The sequence below is a fragment of the Pteropus alecto genome, unplaced genomic scaffold (assembly GCF_000325575.1).
Source record: "Pteropus alecto unplaced genomic scaffold, ASM32557v1 scaffold34, whole genome shotgun sequence".
Lineage (NCBI taxonomy): Eukaryota > Metazoa > Chordata > Mammalia > Chiroptera > Pteropodidae > Pteropus > Pteropus alecto.
This window is the reverse complement of record NW_006435763.1, coordinates 3,676,721-3,701,250: the sequence shown is the minus strand read 5'-3', so window position 1 is coordinate 3,701,250 and position 24,530 is coordinate 3,676,721. Positions and strand designations below refer to the sequence as shown.

Here is a 24,530-nt window from a genome sequence, read left to right as displayed (position 1 = left end):
ACGGGAAAATAAAAAGAGGGTAATTGTTTTGTTTTCTAGCTCTTTCCTTGATATTAGAAATCACTAGGATTTAAATTTAAATAATTTTGTTAAACTCAAAAGAAATACAAAATACATGAAAAAAATCGAAGTTTAATACACTTGTCCAAGATATCATGACTAGTTATAAGTAGCAGAGCTGGGACCATGAGTCTCCTAACTTGTAATCCAGTTCTTTGATTCCTAATTAACCAGAGAAACCATCTTGTCTGAGGCCACCATGCCAGGTAGTTAGTTGGAAAACTGAAAAACTCAGTTAAAAGAGAAGTCATTAAGAATGATATCCATAATTCTTCAAACATTTTCTTTTAGATGCATAAACATCCATTTGTTTGCCAGTCTTCCAACATAGGCTCAAGAGCTTCTCTTTCCAGATGTGTCTGCTCTCCAGCATAAACCACCATTGTCAATGATGTCTAGTTTCCGTTTCTTTAAAGTGGAACTGAATCGCATCTACATTTTTACAATTTTTAACCTAATTATTTTAGTTTCCTGCCCAGACCTGATTCAACAGTATTAACTATCATGCCTTTGTGTTTCCAAACATTTAACTTTTTTTTGCAGTCATATTTCACCAGTATACATAGTATTGAAACTACATAATTACGATCACTACTACTACTATTGGCATAAACGGATGTAGGCATAAACACAGCTGATGTTTGGTTAGCACACAACTTAGTGAGGACAGATGCATCACCAGACTTCTGTGTCACTTCCTAGCCATGACTATCCAGTATGACCCGGGACAAAGGACTTGGAGAGGGCTGGTAATCCAGTAAACTGAACAAGTGGAAAATAGATAACAGAGGTTCTACCTCAATATGCTTTAAAGATTTATGTTGAAGCCAAGACACCCCAAATTAGAAATTTAGATCTGTTTCAGTTTTCTAGAGTCCACTAATACAAATTGCTACTTAGATATTACTTCATTACTATCTAACTTTATGGAAATGTGTTAATATTGTATTTGGAGACAACAGTTCAGAGTACAAACCAAATGAAAGTTCACCTTCAGAGTTTTACAACAGCACTCTAGTAGACAGTACAACTCTAAATAAACTTCTAAAACCATTAATTAAATATGAAATAATCTATTTTCGTTTTAGCATAGTCCTTCAAAATACTTGTGAATTCTCTGCATTAAACACACTTTAGCATATATCATAAAAGAGAAATTTCAATCAACAGTGAAAATTTTATTAATCTTACCCAATAGTTGTGGATAAGAATTTGTTGTTGTTGTTGTTGAGATATAATTCATATGTGATAAAAGTCACCATTTTAAGTTGCACAATTCAATAATTTTTAGTATATTCACAAGATGTGCAACCACCACTGTCTAATTCCAAAACGCCTGCATCACATCTAAAGAAATTCCGTACATATCAGTAGCCATTTCCTATTCTCTTCCCCCCAGTTCCTGGCAATCACTAATCTACTTCCTATCTCTATGGATTTGCCTATTTCTATACATTTCATATCAATAGAATCATACAATATGTGGCTTTTGGTGTATAGCTCCTCTCACTTAACATAATGTTCTCAAGATTCATTCATGTTGTATCAGTATCCTCTTCCTTTTTATGGCTGAATGATATTCCATTGTATGGATTTATTGTGTTTTGTTTATCCGTTCTTCAGCTGATGGACTCTGAATTGGTTATACCTCTTGGCTACTATGAATAATTTGCTATAAACATTCATGTAGAAGTTTTGTGTAACATGTTTTCAATTACCTTGGGTATAGACACAGAAGTGAAATTAGTGGGTCACACTAACTCTATGCTTACCTGTTTGAGAAACTACCTAACTGTTGTCGACAGTGGCTGAATAATTTTACAGTCCCAGCAGCAAAATACAAGGGTTCCAATTTTTCCAAATCTTCCTTTAAAAAACCAACCATAGCTATCCTAGTGGCTACGGAGAAGCATCTCAGTGTAGTTCTGATTTGCATTTCCCTAATGACTAATGATGCTGAGCATCTCTTCATGTACTTATTTGCCATTTATATATTTTATTTGAAGAAATGTCCATTTTAAAATTGGGTCATTTGTCTTTTTGAGGTGGAATATTCCTGTGTGTGACGCTCAGTATCATCAGTTACTAGGGAAATGCAATTAAAACCACGATGAGATACTACTTTACACTCATGAGAATGGCCATAATAAAAAAGACAAAGTACTGGAAAGGATGTGGGGAAATAGAAACCATCATGCAGTGCTGGAGACAATGAGAAAAGATAGATATTTTTGAACAGTCTGGTATTTTCTTAATGTGTTAAATGTAATTTTACCATATGATCCAGCAGTTCCACTTCTAGGTGTCTATCCAAGATTACAACATATAGCCACGCAAAGACTTGTAAACAAACAAGTTCATAGCAGCAGCATTATATAGCCCAAAACTGTAAACCACTTAAATGTCCATGGACTAAGTGAATGGATTAACAAAATCTGGTATATCCCAAAGGAATGTTATTCAGTAACAAAAAGGAAATACTGATACAACACGGACGAAACTAAAAAACATTACGCTAAGTAAAAGAAACCAGATGCCAAAGACTACATGTTGTATGATTCAATGCATATGAAATTTCCACAAAAAAAGCAAATCTAAAAGGCAGAAAATAGATTCACGATTTCTGAGGTTGAGGGTGGAAACAGAAATAACAGAAATGGGCACAAGGTTTCTTTTGGGAGTGATGGAAATATTGAAAAATTCGACTGTAGTTATGATTGCCTAACTCCTGTAAATTTACTAAAAATCACTGAATTTTATACTTCTAAATGAGTGAATCCTATGGTATGTAAATGATGCCTCAATAAGGCTGCTTTTAAAAAAATGTAGGCTCTGTTTGAATGTTTATAGCAACTTTATTCATAACTGCCCCAAACTGGAAACCACCTAAATGTGTTTCAATCTGAATGAAATAAAAGACTGGGGCATCCATGCAATAGAACACTACTGAGCAACAAAAGGGATGAGTGATACATGCAACAATATGGCAGAATCTCAAATTCATTATGCTAAGCAAAAGAAGCCATCCTGAAAAGAGCTTTCAGTACATGGCAACTGTGGCAAAGCCAAAGCTATAGGTACAGAGGACAGATCAGTGGCTGTCAGGGGTGGGGTCAATAACAAAGGTGAAGACAAAAGAATCTGGGAGTGATAGAGCTGTTCTGTATCTTGATTGTGGCTGCGATTACACAGCTCTATATTGGCCAAACATCAGAATTGTACGTCAAAAACAGTTACCACATATGCATTAAAAATAAATTTAAAACGATGATATCGTATGAGATTATTCATCACAGTATGATTTTTAATAGCAAACACCTAGAAACAATGCCAGTCATAATTGACAAGACAAGAATTAACTACTACTCAATCATAAGAAGAAACTCTCCAGACAATAGTGATATGAAAAGATACCTGATTTACTGCTAAGTAAAACAGTGAATGAGAAGAAGAGAAAAAGGATATCAATATATTCACTTTTTGCTAAAATGAAACTCTGTATGAATACCCAAGAAAGCAGGAGACACTTCTGGTCAAAAAGGTGGAGTAGGAATACTCTCTGTTCACCTCCTCCCACGACTACGTCAAAATTACAACTGAATTATAAAACAACAACCATTGAGAACCACCTGAAGTCTAGCTGAACAGAAGTCCTGTAACTAAGGATACAAAGAAGCAGCCACATTGCGACTAGTAGGAAAGCGAGCTGGTCCATACCCATGGCGTGGTGATTAAAAATTGGAGAGAAAGCTCAGCTGCAGAGGTCCCTCTGAGGAGCAAGGGTCCCAGCCTCACACCAGGCTCCTCCAGAACCAGAACACCAGTGCCAGAAAGAGGAGTCTCCATAATATCTGGCTGTGAAAACCACTGAGGAATGAGTCCAGATGAGACATAAGGCTGGAAACCAAGATACAGTTCTTGAGGGGCCCACAAACGGACCCGCTTGCTCACAGACTCGACTCGCTCTGGGTGCCAATTCAAAAGCAACAGCTAGAGGGGAACCAGGAACTAAATTCACTGACTTCAGTGCAAGGGCTAGAGGGGCAGGGGTCTGGGCAGCTCTCTACAGGATGGACGTGCTGGCAAGCACCACTGTTCCTTTGTTGAGTGCTCCTGCCACCAAACCAGCAGGAACAAGCAGACACAAAATTTGTTCTCTCCATTAATTGGCTCACATTGTTCACCCTGTACAAGAGACTCCCTGAGACTCCACCCCACCCAACTCACCAGACCAGCACAAGACTCTGCTAGTGGCTTTCCCACATAAGCAGAATTCTCGGCTCATGCTGTGGACTTTCCCCAAATCTCTGCAAGGTCCAGAGACACCAAACAAGTAGTGGCTGGCCTCAGCATGGCCTATACCACTTGCCAGGCACAAGCAGCAACCACTCTCAACTTGCACTGTAACTCCCATCAGGCAGTCCCAAGCCTGGTAAGTGGTGGCTGGTGCTGGCTTCAAACATACCTTCAACTAAGCTGCCACACACCAGCAAAAGTGGCAGCTAGCCTTAGCTCACATCATGGTGCTCACCAAAGGGTCCCAAGCCTGGCCACTAGTGGCAGCTGGCCTCTGTTTACAGCATAGCCTCTCCCAAGTGCCTCCAATCCTGGCACAAAGGGCAACCAACCTCAGACCACTTTGTAGTTCCTACCAGGTGCCCCCAAGCCCAACATAAGCAGTGGCTGACCTTAAATTGCATCAGAGCCCCTCTCAAGACGCTCCAGAATCAACATACCCAGTGATCAGCTTCAGACTATACCAGATCACCGCCTAACCCGCTCAACAAATAACAGCCCCGAAGGGCAGGCTCAGCTGGCACAGAGTCCTGCTAAAGAACCTCCTGCTCTGTGGAGTCATTCTCCTTCCCACGATAACTTGTCTGCTGTTGTCACGGCCAGTTCTCACAGCCAGTCGGCCTGAAGGTCAACCCCATACAGTGAGTGACATGCCAACAGCAATCAAGGATCGACTACAACACCCGACCACACAAAGGACACCCCTGGAGCACCCAGCTCAGGTGAACAGGGAGACTGTGCCTCATAGAACACCTAACATATATCACTCTGCCAAGACTAGGAAATGTAGCAGATCTAACTAATATACAGAAACAAACACAGGGAGTCAGCCAAAATAATGAGACAAAGCAACATGTACCAAATGAAAGAACAGGACAAAACTCCAGAAAAAGAACTAAATGAAATGGAGACAAGCAATCCACCAGACACAGTTCAAAATACTGGTTATAAGGATGTTCAATGAAGTTAGAGGAAGAATAGATAAACTCAGTGAGAACCTCAAGAAAGAAACAGAAACCATAAAAAAGGATGAGTCAGAAATGAAGACTATAATAACTGAAATGAAGAATACGTTAGAGGGACTCAACAGCAGACTGAAATAAAGCAGAGGATCAAATCAGCAATCTGGAATGCAATGGAGCAGAAAACGCCTAATTGGAATAGCAAAAAGAAAGAATTTTTAAAAATGAGGATAGTTTAAGGGACCTCTGGGACAACATCAAGCATTACCAATGTTCACATCATTGGGATACCAGAAAGAGAAGAGAGAGAAAGGGATTGAAAACCTATTTAAAGAAATAATAATGAAAAATCTCCCTAACCTGGCAAAGGAAATAGACATACAAGCCCAGGAAGCACAGAGAATCCCAAACAAGATGAACTCGAAGAGGCCCACACCAAGACACGTCATAATTAAAATGTCAAAGATGCAATGGACTAGTGCTTACCAGAGGGGTGGGGGAGAGGGGAGGGGAAAAATTTAAAAATAAAATATTAAAAGTAAATAAAGAATAAAAAAATAAAATGTCAAAGATGAAAGACAGAGAGTCTTAAAAGTAGCAAAAGAAGAGAGTTATGTATGAGGGAGCTCCCAGAGACTGTCAGTTGATTTCTCAACAGAAACACTGCAGGCCAAAAGGGACTGGCATGAAATACTCAAAGTAATGGAAAGTGAGGACCTATGACTAAAATTACTCTACCCGGCAAGGTTTTCATTTAGAATCGAAGGAGAGATAAAGAGTTTCCCAGATAAGAAAAAGCTAAAGGAGTTCCTCACCATTAAACCAGCATTATAAGAAATGTTAAAAGGACTTCTTTAAGTAGACAAGATAAAAAATATGAATAATACAGGAAAAAAGTAAATTGTCACTGACCCAGGCAAAAAGTAAAAGCAGTGGCTCGACCAACTACAAAGCTAGTTATAAAGGTTAAAACACAACAATAGAAAGATTATATGTAATTACAACAATTAAGGGATAGACACAAGCATACACACAAAAGAAGCAAATGATAATGACAATAACATAAACATGGAGAGAATGAGTAAAAATTGTAGTAATTTTAGAATGTATTCTAACATGATCATCAACTTAAAATAGACTGCTATAAACATAGCTTGGTGTGTGTGTGTGTGTGTGTGTGTGTGTGTGTAGATTCATATCTATATATATTGACATATATATCTATAGATATACATATGTCAGCCTGAAGGTCAACCCCACAGTGACATGCCAACAGAAATCAAGGATCGACTACAACGCACGACCACAGTAACCAGACGTCTTAAAACTCTAAGGAAAAAAAAAAACTTTGAAATAGTCATTGTCAAACAACTCCCTTTTAGGTATGGGTGTGGTAGAGAGATGATGTTTAACATAAATATATATATATATATATTTTTTTTAACCAGAAACCAAGAAACTACAAAAGATATAAAACAAATAAGGAGAAAAGAATCCAAACACAACACTACAGAAAGTCATTAACATATAAAAGATGAAGAATATAGGAAACGGAGAACTAGAAAAACAATTAGAAAACAATAAAATGGTAATAACTACATATTTCTCAATTTCTTTAAATGTAAAAGGACTAAATGCTCCAATCAAAAGACACAGAGAGGCTGAATGGATTAAAAAATAAGACCCTGGCACATGCTGCCTACAAGAGACCCACTTCAGATCGAAACATACATATAGACTGAAAGTAAAGAGATGGAAAACATATTTTATGCAAATGAAACAAAAAAAGCTGGCGTTGCAATACTTATATCAGACAATACAGACTCTAAAACAGGGGCTATAATGAGACAAAGAAGGGCATTTCATAATGATAAAGAGCACAATCCAACAAGAGGATACAACTCTTGTAAATATTTACACACCCAACATAGGAGCACCTAAATATATAAAGCAAACTCTGACGGACATAAAGGGAGAAATCAACAGTAATATAGTCACAGCAGGGAACAGCTCACTGACGTCAATGCCTAGATCATCCAGACAGAAAATCAACAAGGAAACAGTGACCATAAGTGACACATTAGGCCAAATTGATATAATTGATATTTTTAGAACATTTCACTCAAGAGCAGCAAAATATGCCTTCCTTTCAAATGAACATGGAACATTTTCCAGGATGGACCACATGTTAGACCACAAAACATGTCTCAATAAATTTAAGAAGACTGAAATCATATCAAACATCTTCTCCGATCATAATGGTATAAAACTAAAAATCAATTACAAGAAAAAACTGAAAAACACAAACATGTGGAGGCTAAATAAAATGATACTAAACGATGAATGGGTTAATAAGATTGAGAATGAAATCAAATGGTACCTCGACACAAATTAAAGTAAAAACATAACAACCCAAAAATCTATTGGACAAAGCCAAACCAGTTCTAAGAGGAAAATTCATAGCAATACTGGTCTCTCTTAAGAAACAAGAAAAATCTCATATAAACAATCTAGCCTTACACCTAGAAGAAGTAGAAAAAGAAGAAGAAAGCACAAAGTGAGTAAAAGAAATGGTAAAGATCAGAGCGGAAATAAACGAAAATAAGAGTCTAAAAAACAAATAGAAAAGATTGATGAAACCAAGAAAATAAATCTCTTCTTTTGATAATTTTTTCTTTGAAAAGATAAACAAAATTGACAAAACTTTAGCCAGACTCATAAGAAAAAGAGAGGGATCAAATAAGAAATGAAAGACAAGTGATAACAGATACCACTGAAAAACAAAAGATTAGAAGGAAAGACTATGAACAATTATATGTCAACAAATTGAACCTGGAAAAAAATGAATAAATTTCTAGAAACATACAATATTTCGAGATTGAGAAGAAACAGAAAATCTAAGATAACTACTAATAAAATGTAGTCAGTAAACGAAAAAGTTCCCCCCAAAACAGAAGTCCTGAACCAAATGGCTTCACAGGTGAATTTCACAAAACATTCAAAGAATTAAAACCTATCCTTCTCAAACTATTACAGATGAGGGAAACTGAAGAGGAGAGAAGGCTCCCAAACTCATTTTACAAGGCGAGCATTACTCTGGTACCAAAACCAGACAAAAATTCTCAACAAAATATTAGCAAACTAAATTCACCAATACATTAGAAAGATCATACGTCATGATCATGTGGGATTTAATCCTGGGATCAAGGTTGGTTTACTATCCACAGATCAAGTAACATAATACAGCACATAAACAAAATGAAGGATAAAAATCATATGATCATATCAAGAGATGCAGAAAAAGCATTTGACAAAATCCAACATCCACTTAAGATAAAAACTCTCAGCGAAGCGTGGGGAGAAGGAACATACCTCCAAAGTAGAAGACATTGAAGAAAGAAACTGAGGATAAAAATAATGGAAGGATAGATCATGCTCATGGATAGGAAGAATTAACATTGTTAAAATGTCCATACTACCCAAAGCAATCTACATACTCAATGCAATTTCTATCAAAATGCCAAGGGCATTTTTCAAAGAAGTAGAACAAATAATCCTAATACTTATATGGAAACACAAAGGTCCCGAAAAGCCAAAGCAATCTTGAGAAAGAAGAACAAAGTAAGAGGTATCATGCTACCTGATACCGAACTATACATATACTACAAGGCTATAGTCATCATAACAGCATGGTACTGGTATTAAAAAAAGACACATAGATCAGAATAGAGAATCCAGAAATAAACGCACATCTATATGGTCAATTAATCCATGACAAAGGAGGCAAGAATATACAATGGGGTAAAGACAGTCTCTTCAATAAATACTGTTGGGAAAACTGAACAGATACATGCAAAAAGTTAAACAAGATCACTTTTTTATACCATGTACAAGAACAACCTCAAAATGGATTAAAGACCTAAATGTAAGACCTGAAACCATAAAGCTCCTAGAAGGAAACACAAGGAGTAAACTCTTTGACACTGTTCATAGCAATATCTATTTTTGATATATCTCTTCAGGCAAGGGAAACAAAAGAAAAAAATCACAAATGGGACTACATCAAACTAAAGTTTGTACAGCATATCTCTTCAGGCAAGGGAAACAAAAGAAAAAAATCACAAATGGGACTACATCAAACTAAAGTTTGTACAGTGAGGAAACCGTCAAGAAACTGAAGACAACCTTCTGAATGGGAGAAGATGTCGCCAATGACACATCTGATGAGGGGTTACTATCCAAAACATCTGAAGAGCTCATACAACTCAACACTGAAACCCCCAAACAATCCAATTAAAAAATGAACAGAGGGCCCGAATAGCCATTTCTTCAAAGAGGGCATATGAATGGCCAACAGACACATGAAAAGACGGTCAACATCACTAATCATCAAATGAAAACCACAGTGAGACATCACCTCACACCTGTTAGAATGGCCATCACCAATACATCAACAAACAACAAGTGTTGGCAAGGATGTGGAGAAAAGGGAACCCTCGTGCACTGTTGGTGGGACTGCAAACTGGTACAGCCACTATGGAAAACAGTATGGAGGTTCCTCAAAAACTTAAAAATAGAACTACCATAAAAATCCAGCAATCTCACTTATTTTTGGTATATATCCAAAAATAATGAAAACAGGTAATTGAAGAGCGAGACACAAAGAAGGACCCGGTATGCCCACTTCTCGGTATTTATCAGAAGAAACCCAAAACACTAATTTGAAAAGACATATGCTTCCATATGTTCCTTGCATAATCTACAATAGCCAAGACATGGAAGCAATCTAAGTGTCCATCAATAGATGACTGGATAAAGAAGAACACACACACACACACAATGAAATATTACTCAGCTAAAAAGAATGAAATCAGACTATTTGAGGCAACATGGTTGGACCTAGAGGGAATTATGCTAAGGGAAATAAGTCAGACAGAGAGACAAATACCATATTATTTCACTTATGTAGAATCTAATAAACACAATAAATGAACAAAACAGAAACAGACTCATAGATGCAGAAAACAAATTGATGACTGTCAGATGGGAGGGGAGTTAGGAGGCTGAGTGGAAAAGGAAAAGGGATTAAGATGTAAAAATTGCTAGTTATAAAAACAGTCATGGGGATGTAAGGTACAGCATAGAGAATATATGCAATAATACTGTGATAACTATGTATGGTGTCAGATGGGTATTAGACTTATCGGAGTGATCCCTTTGTAAGGTAGATAAATATCTAATCACTATATTGTACACGTGGAATTAATATTGTATGTCAATGGTAATGGAAAAATAAAATCTAAAAAACAGGAGATAGGTACTGTTAAAACGTTCAGTTGAAACTTACTGGGTTTTATTAAACAATGCTACCATAAAAAAATTAATTAATTAATGAAAACAAACCTAGAGTTTCACAGAAACTTTTTTTACAATACTGAAAAGAAAAAGAAAAAAACAGGAGATAAGTTAAATTATTGTACATCCAAACAATACTATGCAGTTACAAGAAAGAATGAGGAAGCTCTCTGTGGAACAGTGATATGGAAAGGCATCTGACTTATTGCTAATGAAACAGTTCATCAGAAGAGAGAGAGAAAATATATTAGTTTTTTTTGCTAAAATGAAACTGGATGAATACACAGGAAAGTAGCAGAGTAGTACCTAACCACGTGAGCGGGACGGTGTGATGGAGTGGGTGCCGGCAGAGGTTGAGAGTGGATTTTAGTACTGTTTTATCGTTATCTTTGAACATGTGAATGTATTATTCATGTGTAAAAAGGAAATGAATTAAAAAGATCTTTTTGAATGTTGGTCCTTTCTCCACTACATACACTCTCTCTCATCCTTGAGCCACGCGCAACTTGTTTGCCTTTTGTGTATTCATCTTAGCCAACGATTAAAATATTGATCTGAACAGAACCAGGGAAATCCTTATAATAAACTAATAAAAAACCCTTCTTAAATTGATGTTGATCTATTACTCCTCACTATCCCGGTTCTACAAGTTACAGGAAGCACGACTGTGGGCAAGTCGTTCAACCTCCTAAGCCTCTTTGTAAAATGGGTATAAATATCACTTCCCTTGCAGGGTGCAAATTAAATGAGACAGTATAAGTCAGGCGCTTGGAATGATGCTTGGCACTGAGAGGCATTCAGTAATTGCTCACTGGCTCCGTTTTCCGTTATGGCTGTTTCCTGGCTGATGCACTCACCTGACTGGCATAGGATTCCGCCCACATTTCAAGAGACCTTGTCTTATAAGACTCGTGGTGGTCAAAGCTTTCTCCTCTGTTTTTCAGGCTGCTTGGGTTCAAATTCCAGCTCTGAAATGTTCTAGTTGATGGGTAAGCCACTTAAACTTTCAAAGCCGCAGAATCGTTAGTTAAAAACAGGGGTGACAAAGGTACTTACTTCACAGGATTAAAGGGAGGACTGAAGAAATATTAGATGTGAGGTGTCTGGCAGAACTCTGGGCACATAGTTAGTAGTCAATAAATGTCAGCAATTAGCGTTATTTTGTCTACCACATTCCTGGTTCCCTATTATGTGAAATAGCATAAAAAGTATTGCAATTATCATCTAAATTTTGTAAAAACCTCATGCTAAATGTCACTTCGAGCTTGTCTTGACTTCCTAATTATACTTCGAACTTCCAAATGAAAAAAGTTTATTCCTACCAACTGTTCTGACACACAGACAAAAATATTCTGGTGAATAAATGATAATGGGGTTTAAAAGTTTCCCTGACACAGGCATAATACAGGCTAACTCTAAAAGTAACAGAGGTTCAAATCAGTATCTATGTTTTGTATTGTTTTCTCTAGCAGTTAGGATTTTTACAGGCTTTGGATTTCCAGATATTTGGCAACATAACATGGCTGTATGTACAAACTAAGCCTTTTTGAAAGGAAATAAAAACAATTCTAAATTTTAAAGAACAAGTATTGTTCCTATAGTCACTTCTTAAAACTAGGTACACAAACTAATTTCAATGGATTACAGGAATTTCCAAAACTTCGGGTTTTTTTTTTTTTGTTTGTTTTTTTTTAGTACAATCAGTAAAATGAAAGCTCTCTGGGTACTTTTATTCCTTATAACATTGTTATCTCTTAGCTTTTTCTTAAAGTAGCTAGAGACATTCAGGATTTTGAATCCTTGAAAGTAACTATTTAGGGTTACAATTTCTGCACTGGAAATGACTAGACTAATGAAGGGGAAGGCAGCTCAGATTTCTGCGTTCCCCAACCCCTTTGATTTTCAAGCAGCATTATTTTAATTATTTCCTATAAATACACCACTGTCCTTAAGAAAAATATTTTTCAGATAAAAATTAAAAATCTTTAATCATCACTTGGAGCATCACTTGGAAATGACCTCAGCATATTATCACCCTTCAAAACCAGATTTAGTGCATGAAAATCCATTTGCCAAATAAGAAAAGCAGCCACTACACGGAATTCCATTAAACAAATTACTTTTAAGAGACTTAAGGGTTTTCATCAGATGTGTGGCAACAGAATATTTTTAGAAAGTTCTGGGATATATGGCAAAAATCCTGCCAACTGGCCAGAAGCGAGGCATGAGCCAGAGGGATCCTCCGATCCTGCCGACCCCCTTGCCCCTGCTGCTGCCCTCGGCCCCTCCGCGGCCCCTACGCTGCCCCTCTGGCTGATACGACCATTCCCTCTGCCAGGACAGGATTGCCATTAAACCTGGGGTCAGAATTAAGATTTCCATTCAAATCCAGTAGAGACCTGGAGTACCAAATGTCAACCTCCAATGGAATTCTGACCATGAACCAAATATGGCCTTTCTGGAGGGGCCAGGCAGAGGGCATGCCTGGTGCTGCCATGGGGGAACCAAGAACGGCAGAGGCCGCTGCACCCAGCCGGCCCACCTGAGCTGGGCGGCAGTGGACGGCGCTCGCGACCGTGTGGCATTCCAGTCTCTTTGTCCTTGTAAGACTCGTGGTTGGCCGCCTTCAACTGCACTGTTGAAGGCGGCCAACCTTAACCTGGTCCTGGAGGCAACAGGCAAGTGACTCAGAGGGGTCTTTATTTGAGGTGCTAACAGAATTCCAATAGGTACCAAAGAACAAAAGGCAGATTCATGGTTTTGAAAAACCCAACCCCATGTACAACAGATAAGTACTCAAAGAACACACAGGAAACAATATAATAGGAAAAAGTATAGTAGTTTTAAAAATATTTACAAAGAAAACTGAAAAGAACCTAATGCCCCGAAGTAAGTTAAATATTGGTACATTCATTCCACTAAAATTATGCTATAATAGGGAGAAAAACAAAAAAAACAAAAAAACAGACAGACCTATATATATGTACTGAAAAGGAAAAATGTCCACAACAGAAAAGGAAAAATGTCCACAACACGTAATTAAGTACTTGGCTACTGAACAGAATGGATTATGTGTGTATATAACACACACACAGAGCAAGAGAAGGATTGGGACAGGTAGGCTAGTGGACGAGGGCAAGCAGGGAGAGCATGTGCAAGGCAGGCTAATGCCAAAGAAACAGAGAAAGTGAGAAGAAAAGAGATACGCAGGAGACAGAAGAAATGGGCCCGAGGCAGATACAGAGAGGCCAACAGATACTCAGGCACAGACATGGAAGTGTACACTCCAAAGCGGCTATCGCTCTGAGTGTCCCGTATGGTAGCCCTCAGCCACATGTGTCTAAGTTAATTAAAATTAAATTAGTTAATCAAATTAAATTTACACCTTCGTTCTGCAATCGCACTAGTCACATTTCAAGTGCACACAGCCACACGTGGTCAAAGGCTACTGTACTGGCAATGCAGAACAGAACACTCCCGTCCCTGCAGGAAGTTCTACTGGGTAGTGCTACTCTGTACCCTTTGGTATTCTGTCAACTGTTTATACGTTCACAGCATGCAAAGAGAATAAAGACATTTCCAATTTTAAAAAAACATAGCCCCCCCACCCCATTCTGCATTTCTTTTAATAGTTGTTTTTCAAACATCACAGAGGCACCGGAGGTTTCATAAGGGCTTAATGACTGGTAATACTGCCAATTTTATCTAAGTTATTTGATTCTTACTACCTCAGTTCTATACTTAATAAGAGTTCAAATACCACCAAAATAAGGAAGACACGACATACATTTGGAGCATCGTGACATCGCTCTTGTTCTCTAAAATCAAAAAAGGTCATGTTAGTCATTCCCAATAGAAGCAAGCAGTTGATAGAAAGCCCTTGCACTTCAGACAAATATTTTAAATTGAAGCTTTTCTTCAAAAGAATAATAGCATTTAAAAATAGCAGTCATTTTTTTTTTGATTCAATTCAGTACAAAGTAGAAAAGAAAAAAAGTAAACTTAAAGTTAACTTTTAAAAAAGTGCCACTAAAAAAGCAAGTGGCGATGCTAAGAACCAGTTTTCAAATGAAGGCTACAACACCAAAGCAATGAATGTTCATAATATCCAGTTTCTAAAGGTTTTGTCATGTAATACAAGTTTGAAGCATCTGGTGGGGTTTTAAGAAGGTAATATTTTAAGGAAAAGTTATAGAAAGGACTCCAGGAAAAAAACATAAGGCATATATACAAGTTTGAGGGGAATGTGCAAATAATACTTTGACATTCTTAGTTCCCTTTGAAAAAACCACCAGTTGCTGCTAAAAGATCACAGCCCAGTCCCTACTGCTCGCCCCGCCAGCACCTAGTGACTCACTACGTTCCACGGGCAGATCTGTGTCCTCAAAGCGCTCCTCAAAACCCTCCAAGACACCACATTCGCCCATTTCCCTAATGCAGCCACTCACTATTCTACTGCCAGACCCTAGGTTCCAACCATAACAATCTATTCAAGGTTCTTACCACAGGCCTTGCATTATATATAAACCTATAAAGCCACAATAATTAGCCAGTGTAGAAGTGACATAAGAATATATTACAGACCAAAGGAGCAGAGCCCGCACATTCTCAGCGATCCAAATACAGACAAAGCGACAATATGAATCACTGGGAAGAAGACGGACAATGCATCAGAAATGCTGGCTTGTGCAGCTAGTTTATTCACACGGAAAATTATTCTCTATCTCATACCCACATAAATAAATTCCATGTGCATTAGACTTATACTGAAGAGCAGGGCAAACTTTTAGGAAAAAACATAACAGGATCTCTTCATGACCCCAAGTACTCAGAGTATGGAGGAATTTATTAATCGTGATATATAAAGCACCAGCCATAAATGAACAGACTAATAAACTTGACTTGATTAAAATGTAAAACTTGAACACAACAAAGCACACTATAAACAAAATAGAAAGATAAGCCACTGGGAGAACATACTTGAAATGTAAAATATCAACAAAAGATAAATAGCCAGAATATATAAAGAACTAAAATTATGTAAGAGGAAAAAAGCAATCCAATAGAAAAAGATATAACAGAGAAACAAGTCACAAAAGAGGAAACTGAAAAAGCTAAATAAGCATGAGAAATGATGCTCAAATACACTAGAAATCAGGGAAATACACTATTTCAAGTTAGCAAAAATTCGGAAGTCTGACAATACCAAGCCTGGCAAGGACACAGAGCAAGAGGGACTCTCTATAGGGCTGTGCAGCTACTCTGGAGAATGACCTGGCAACATCCAGTGAAGTCACGGACACACAAACCCAGTGGGCCTGCAATTCTACCGTAACTTAGGCGCAAACTCCAGAGAAGCTGTTAACTATGCACAAGAAGATACACACCAACGGTATTTAATAGCAAAGTGTGGAAATAACCAAAACTTTCGTTGGCGGACAATGAATACACTATGGTACATCCCAGAATGCCATACAGCAAAAATGAAGGGATTACTGCTACACACGTCTACTTGGACACATTTCACACAGAATGCTAAATGAAAAGACAAGGCGCAGAAATATATACGCGGTATGAGAGCATACTGTACGAAGCCCAAGATCCACAAACTGACGCAGGGCTCATAGATTCACATGCATGTAAACACAGGAAGCCACGCACGGGAATGACATGCACACACTTCAGGACACTGGCTCCTCTGCAGAAGGAAAATGGGGAAATGGCGTCTGGGAGGGCACGCAGTGAGCACCAACTGTATGTGCAATGTTTTATATCACTTTAAGCTTTTAATGTAAAGCAAGGGTAGCATGATATTAAGATGTGACTATACTGCATAGAAGTTACATTATTTTCTATATTTTTCTGTATTCATGAACTATTCCAAAGTATGAAGTAACTTGTATTTTAAGGAAAGAGAAAAAGAAGCAGAGGCTGACATTAACCAAAATGGCTGCCTCCTGATATTGAGATTTTGGCTATAGATAGCTTTTCTTTTTTCCTTTCTCGTCTTCTACATTTTCTAATTTCTTCTTCGTAAAGTCAACCCAGATACTTCCAGCCCAATTTATTCTCCCATCTTACTCCCCAAACCGACACCGCGCTTCTGTGCTCCTTTGGTGCAGGACCTGGCAGTGAAGGACGCACCGTCCCCTGCACGCAAGCACAGCTTCTTGGAGTACCCGCCACAGGCACCGTCACCTCTGCGTAACTTACGTACTGAATGCCTACAAGGTGCCAGATACCGTGCCAGGAGCTAGGGAAACGTAAATGGACAAGACAAACACTGTCCCTTCCTCCACTGTTTTGTTTCAAGAAATAGAAACATTCAATAAACATAGTAAAAACTATATAATTACAATTGTGAAGAATGCCATGCAGGGAAAAAACTGGTGTTTTGGGACCACGCAACAGAAAGGCCTAATACAATCTAGATTGCACAGGAGAAAAAGGACTACGCAAGGGAGGGAGGGAGGGAGGGGGGGTGAAAGGGCCTTCTAGATAGAGAGACAAACCCACCAGTGTCTTTGTCACTGGGCCGGAGCACCTCGGGGACAGGGACTGCTTGTGATTCATATCTGTGCCCAGCACCGATGCGGTGCTTAACAAATGCCTCCTGCTGGATCTTAAGCAGCCTCTCAGCAATCCGGAGAGTCAGTGCCTACAGCTCTGGCAGGAAGGCAGTCCTTGGGGGATGACCCACCAGGCACAAGAGCAGTCATTCATTCCAAGAGGCAGAACACAACCCGATCCCTCAGAAAGCACTTGCTATATGTTCCCTCATCCCCATGTCAGGAGAGAGCTAACCTGACTCTCTTCACCTGTCTGTCTGTCTGTCCATTCCGTCCTTGCCCAGTATTCTTATCCCCACCTTATTCAACAATTCAATTCAATACATTTAAGGGAACCTGTGTGTGCCAAGCTAGGGATAAAGATCCACACACGAGCAAAGCCTGTGCCTCAAAGAGCTTTCCTTCTAGACCAGTGGAATGCAACTAGGGGTGACTGTGTCCCCAGGGGACATTTAACAACGTCTGGAGACATTTTTGGTTGTCACGTGGGCGGGGGGCTGGGCATGGTGTGTGCTAGTGGCATCTAGTGAGTAGAGTACAGAGATGCTTTAAACACCCCACAATGATGCCCCCACAACAAAGAATTATCTGGCTCCAAATGTCTATAACACCAAGGCAGAGAAACCTGGTACAGGTGATTTAGAACCACGTCTAGAAGTTGACTGCCAAAGCAGGGCAATGTCAGAGGTCAAGGGCCAGAGGCCAATTATGTCAAGTATCAGAGGTCGAGGAGAGTATTAAAAACCAGGTCATTAGATGAGCATATAAAAATGTCAACAGCGCGAAGGTTGAGAAACCTGCTCCAGAGAATTAGCAATGTGACAATATCACAATGCGGCAGATGCTTAAGGCGTTGTCCAAATACAAAGGTGAGGCGTCTAGTCTAGAACTGGGGTGGAACAGCTTCCTGAGAAGTGACATCTAATTCAAAACCTGAAAAAGAGTCAGAAAGGGATACAAGGATGGAAGCAGGATAAACGGGCTATTCCAGATGGAAGGGACAGCCAGTCGGCAAGGAGGAGTATGGAATGAAAGAAATACATTTGTACAGTGGGAAAGTGGGGCGTGGCTACAGAAGGGCTAGAGAGGCAACGGCCCAGGTCGTCATGGGCTTGTACAATAGGTTAACTTTAGGGTAATAAAAGTCACGAGGGATTTGCACAGAGGAGTGAACAAAGCCAAAACTTGTTCTAGGACAATAGCTCTGGAGAATGGACTGCTAAGGAACTGACGGTCATCGCTTGGCCTAACGGTGGTTGGAGGCTGCAGGTGGCATTCCAGAGATGCTTAGAAGGTAAGCATCACACCAAGGTGTGTATCTATCACAGCTGTCTGCCTAGTAATTCCAAAGGCCCCCAACTCCCAAACCTAAAAGTTTTTTCCTAATTCATCTGTGGCCCAACCTAACCAGAATAATGTAGTGGCAAAACCGGAAGATGAACTGACTTGATCCTGTTTATAGTACTTTTATCCTATTTAATGTGAACATTTCAAGGCAGAAGTATTAATGTTTAACTATGCGGTGCCAACCCAGCCCACTCGGTAGCATATTAACTTTTTAAAATTCAAAAAAGTCTGTATTCCAAAATGCAGCCGGGCCCATCTCAGATAAGAGACTGTGGACTTATACGAGGTGCTGAATACTTTGTCAAACTACACTGAATTGGACAAAGTGGGTCACTGATTATTTGTTCAGAATATTTTTCTAACTCACTATCCTTACAGTATAAAACTTCCAGATATTCCATATATACATACCATATGATTCATTTTATGGCACTTTGCCTTAAAAACCTAGAAATTTGGCATGTGATCCCAGCAGACTCACAGCAGTGGGATTTGGAGAAATACTAAAAAAATTATTTCACAGAAATATATTTATTTACTTCATAATTCCTCCTCCTGAGATTGTCACAGAGAAGAAAGACTTGGCACAGCCACAAACACATCAGTGACTTGACTTTCTTGGTAGAGGAGACCTGGCCCTCTTGGTACTTGTGTCAAGGGGTCGCTGGTCCCGGCTGCAGTGGAAGGGCTCGGACTCGCTCCCGCTCATTCCTGCCTTTGTCCAGCATGCATCCGTGAAGAGGTTCCTGTGCACCAGGCACTGGTGACTCTAGGTGCTGAGGACCCAGCGATTCACAAGGCAGACGTGGCCCCGCAAGGTTATGGATTTACAGGGGCACACGGACATGAAACATGAAATTACAATAAGGTGTAAAAAGTTCTGATGGGAACACACGATGATGACAATATACAGCGGAGGGACCAAATGCAGTAGGAAGGAAAGAATCTAGAAAGAGCTCTCTGAGAAAGCGATATTGAAACCGAGACCAAAGGGTAATGAGACAGTACTGATCTGAAGGGACTAGAAAGAGAGAAAGAAACGGAACCGAAGCAAACCAGAAAAGAGGAGAAAACCAGAGAATAGGAGAAAATGACGGCTGAAAGCGGAGGGTGGGAGGCAGGAGACCTGAAGCTCAGAGCGAGCAGAAAGACGGCAGAATGCGGCCTCCCTGCAGAGGAGCTGGAAAGGAGCTCTCAGCCGAAAGAAATCCTACTGCAAACTGAACTACACTCCTGATGTTTTGCAAGGTACTTTGCCTAAAAATAAAATAAATGTTGGAAGCGGAGGTTAAAGTACTTAAACGTTTATTTTGTGCTTATTTGGGCTAAGGGAAAACAATCCTAAGTAATAAAGAACACCTAAAATGCACTTCAAATGGATAAAATGAATAGCTGTCTATTGAAACACTTAGAGCACTTACAATGAGTTAGAATAATAAATTAGGTCATCAGCAACATGCTGCCAACTTTGTAAAGCACTATGGTCTGGCAGGGTGTTTTAAAATAATAAATTTACCAGAAACATAATTGAGATATTCAGATGTCAATTGAGAAGACTTTGGCGACATTAAAGTTTCCAACCACAGATATATCAGTATAAATCATACTCTCTATTCTGAACCTATGACAGCTTGAAAAGAAAATGCTAGTACTCTGCCCCAAAGATCCAAAGGAACTAGCCAGCCATAACAACTATTTTTATTACCGGATTCTTGTTATCCTATGCTAGAGTAACAGACTTTCAAAAACCAGTGTTAGTGCATTTTAGTTCTAATACTTTTTATCCTAAAAAAATTCAAGAGACCCACTAAACTAAAAGAGCTTACATTTAACTAGGTGTACCTGGGAGAATTTGGGGGTTCACACTTCCTGTAAGGGGAGGTGATACTTCACAACTGTGACTTACTTTCTTTGTGGATATGCTTTTTCTTTTTTTAACTACCTCCTCCCCCAATTTTTGTTAGTCATCTATTTGTCCACCCAGACCCTCCTAAATTCCTCAGTGACTGGCCTGATTTGTAGCTTTCCTCTCTACGTGATCTGCCATCACACGAGAGGAACTGGAATTCCCTCTACTTACCCAGTGTCCCAGGAATTAAACTTCCTCAGCAACAGGAACCTTCTCATTCTCTCCAACCTCCCACCGTAACAATCACATCCTACACCCACCCTAGAACCTGGATTCTGAGGCAACCTCCTGTGAATACATCGTTTCCTCCTTTATGCCTCCTGGACCCGTTCGTTCACCCAGCCCTCCCTCTCTCCATCTGTCCATCCATCCATTCTACATTCAACTAATAATCATTAAATAGCTGCCTTTTGCCAAGTTCTGTTCTAGTTAGAGGGTGGAAAATATTAAAAGATATAATAACCCAGACAGAAATCTCTGCCCCCATGGAATACATAAACAAGCAGATAAGTAACACACATGCTGTCAAATGGTCATACGTGCCACAGAGGAACACAGAAAGGTGAGGAGGGGGCTGTCAGTGCTTGGCAGGGGGAGCGCCGTTCCAAGTGGGGAGGCCAGAAACGCCGTGCGGAGACGTCGGAACCCTGCCCCGGGGAGGGTGAGGAACCAAGCTATGAGGAGTCTGGGGAGTAAGACGGAACGAGAAAAACCAGACGTCTATCACACACCGACCACGGTGCCGTGTCCAGAACAGACCGTGGTGAGAAGAGCAGGAGCAGGAAACCAGCTCTCGTCCCGCTTCCCCTGCAGCCCTTCCAAGTCGGGGTGCCGTTTCCCCCTCACAGCCCTCACGCTGCTGCGCTCGGAGGTGGGGTGCGTGCCATAAAGTCCCTCAGCTTTGAATCTGATATCATCAGACTCTGTCACCTAGTTGGAATGTTATTCAAACTCTGTCGCCCAACCACCCGCCACCCACTCACCCCCATGATCATTCGCCAAACCAAGAATACGCCTCCATCATTAACATCTCCTGCACCTACTCTGACCACCACACCCCCTACATTTCCAGCTCGCCTTCTTTCAAGTTCTCCTCCCAACAATCCATTCACCTTGCTGAGGTCTCCATGGCACTGATCCTACCACCTTTTTACTGGCTCTCCCCCTTCTACCTCATGGTCAAACTCCATGGCTTCTTTGTGCCTGTGTGGCAGACCCTCAGTGCTGATTAACTCTCACTCCACCCCGACGCCACACCCGCCCCTGACCACGGAAAATGGACGGAGGGGAAGGAAGCCAAAGATCAGGAGAGCAACGCTGAGTAGATGAGGGGATGGGACCCGAGACAGAAGGACCGCTCCAGGAGGCGCAGAGAAGCTCCCTCACAGTGAGGAAAGGGAAAGCCAGGGCAGAGCGCGCCTGCTCAGGCGGGGTCTGAGTCTGGCAGAAGCCCGAGGATGTTCTCATCCGGCTGCTTCTACGTTCTCAGTGAATGAGAACGAGACCACGAAATGAGAGTTAGGTGAGAAGAGAGGAGAGGTGTTAGAGGGTTGAGAAAGAGACAACAGCAGAATGGGCACATGAACGGACGTGGTAGCTCCCTAAGGCTCAGGGCCCCCTCCTGTCCCCTCTCCTCAGTTAACCCACCCTCTCCTGTCCTCTCCTGCCTGTTATCCAGTCTGGACCGGGGCCTGGGGAGGTGAAGGGGCTCTAAAGCCATTTCAGTGAGACCCACACCCAACTCGGGGTTTCCCCATCCACATCCCTAAAACCAAGCACTGCTGAACAAATTCAGAAAACTGAGATGAGTCCATCACAAATGCATGTTAATTCATTTCAACTAGATCCTCGATGTGTCTCAGTAAATCATTTGTCTCTCATTAAGACCCATCCCAAGGCCCACAGCAAGTTAGAATCTCTACTTTCTTCAAGCCGCTAGCATCCCCCCACCCCCATCACTCTGACTAGATGAATTTGGCTTCTATTTTATTGAGGGCAAAGTCCATTTGATGCATGTGAGCATCGTTAAAAAGTCCTTTCTCTATGACTCAAGACCCCTGCAGGTCGACATCTTGTCCTTCCCTCCTGGCTCCCAAACACTCTTCCCTTCCTTCCACGGGGAACCCCCCCACCTCTCTGCCACTCTATCCCCAATCTGCAGAGCTTTATTCAGTTTTCCTACCTTTCCTGCATCTTCAATTTGTTAAATGTATAGGTTATGAAAAGGAGTATTCCAGATGAAAAAAAAACAAAATGAACAAGTTACATGAACAGGAAAAAACAGGGAATGTTCGTGACAACAGTCATAAAATGGGTCTTATTACACGATGGCATGTGCTGGGAAGTGACAGAAAATACAGTTAGATGGATAGGGTGGGACGAGATTACAGGGCACCTTAATAGCCACACAGAGTAGGCTGATGATTTCTGAACCAGGAAATGCTCACGATGAAAGTAGTATTTGAAAGCGATGAGACTCAGAGTGCAGGATGAACCGGGGTGCGGTGGGAAAGGCGGGATTTGCCTTGGATGAAGAGCAGGATGGGGGCTGGGGGCAGGGAAGGTGGGAGGCGAGAGGGTGAGGGAGGCTATCACCCGGACAAGGGCGATGAGAACCTGCCAAGTGTGGAGGTAGTGGGAAGGAAGGAAAAGACAAAAGACACTTCCCAGAGAAAAACACAGAGAAACTGGTGACTGACAGCATCTTGTGGATCAATTCCAACCTACGCTCCTAGGGAGCCGTGGTGTAACTGCGACAAGATGAAGGCGCGACACGCACGATGCTGCTAAAGCTCTTGGAATCACAGTGCTTGGAGGCTGGAGGGGCCAGGACCTCTGAGATCAGGCGGCTCAGCACCCTCACTTTATAAAGGAGGAAGCAGAGGCCCAAAGAAGTGAAGTGACTTGTCCAAAGTCACAAAGCAAATTGCTGAGAGAGTTGGGACTAGAACTGTGTCCCCGTCTGCCTTCGGAGCTCCCTGCTGCCTCTTCTAGAACCCATTTTAAGAGTCCTATTTGCCCACAAGATCCTCCGGTATCAAAACTTCTACTCTGGAACTAGCCACCTGGTTCTGGCCTCTGCATCTGGTCCAGGGAACACAGCTCTCAACCATCAGGGCTTCAGGGTTGCTGGATCGACTCCCAGGCCCTTCCTGAAGACACGCCTGCCCTGTCCTTCCAGAGGGAACCCAGCTCCATCTCCAGATGCTATTTTGAAATTTCTAGTAAGTCTCAAGTCAATAGAGTAAATAAGACACACATCCTACTCTAAGGATCATTAAAATGATTCTGAGATTAAAGGGCAAACAATATTGACCCTTATTGTTTCCTTCTTCCCCTCCAATTCAGACTCAGTAACAGAATGTAGGATGCTGTTTGCCTCCTTTGTGAAGGAAATCTTGAGCCTTGGGTATGATTCCCTGGCAAAGGCTGGAATTTGTGTTTGGTATTCTTCACACTGTCAGCTCATAGAACTCTGCTGATAACAAAAGTAGTCTACGACATTTCTAGCAGGGCTTTTACATTTTTTTCCAGACAATATTAATTAGTAAAATAGGAGTTTTCAGGTAATATCCTAGTGAACTTTGAGCTTTAACAGAAATAACAAGAATATAGCTTCCAATGTTTTATGGAAACCAAGCACGGTAATTTACACTAAATAAATACAGACAACGTGGTTATCTCATTTCCTATGTCGGTGTCAAGAACTTTAACAAGCTACCATGACGTGACCAAGTTATCCATATTAAAACAGATATTTAGAGTGGACTGTCCTGAACTATTTGAACGTATTAACAGCTGCGTGAATGAAGTCAATAGATAATACTGAATTATTTTATAAAAGAAGTATTTGGAATTGTTTATTTTTTCTCCTCTTGCTTTTCTAAAGAGATGCAACAACAATTTTTTTTAAAGAAAGAAAAACTACAAAATATGCCAAATCCTCCTTTGGAAACATACTGGCAATTCTGTTTTCAAAGACAAATTGTCAAAGTAGCAGTACCTGCAGTGATGACAGTATAGTGATTAGAA

General features: G+C 40.4%; 1 protein-coding gene across 6 annotated transcripts in view; it reads right to left on the bottom strand.

The window, feature by feature from the left end:
* MKL2 (MKL1/myocardin like 2) overlaps positions 1–24,530 on the bottom strand; it is a 180,394-nt gene that overhangs the window by 130,938 nt on the left and 24,926 nt on the right. Inside the window, exon 2 of one of the 6 annotated variants that reach the window (XM_025046092.1) lies at positions 14,461–14,491. The exons of the other annotated variants lie outside the window; for them this stretch is intronic. The gene's annotated coding sequence lies outside the window, so the exon portion shown is untranslated. The remainder of the gene's footprint in view (positions 1–14,460; positions 14,492–24,530) is intronic. 6 annotated transcript variants of the gene reach the window in all.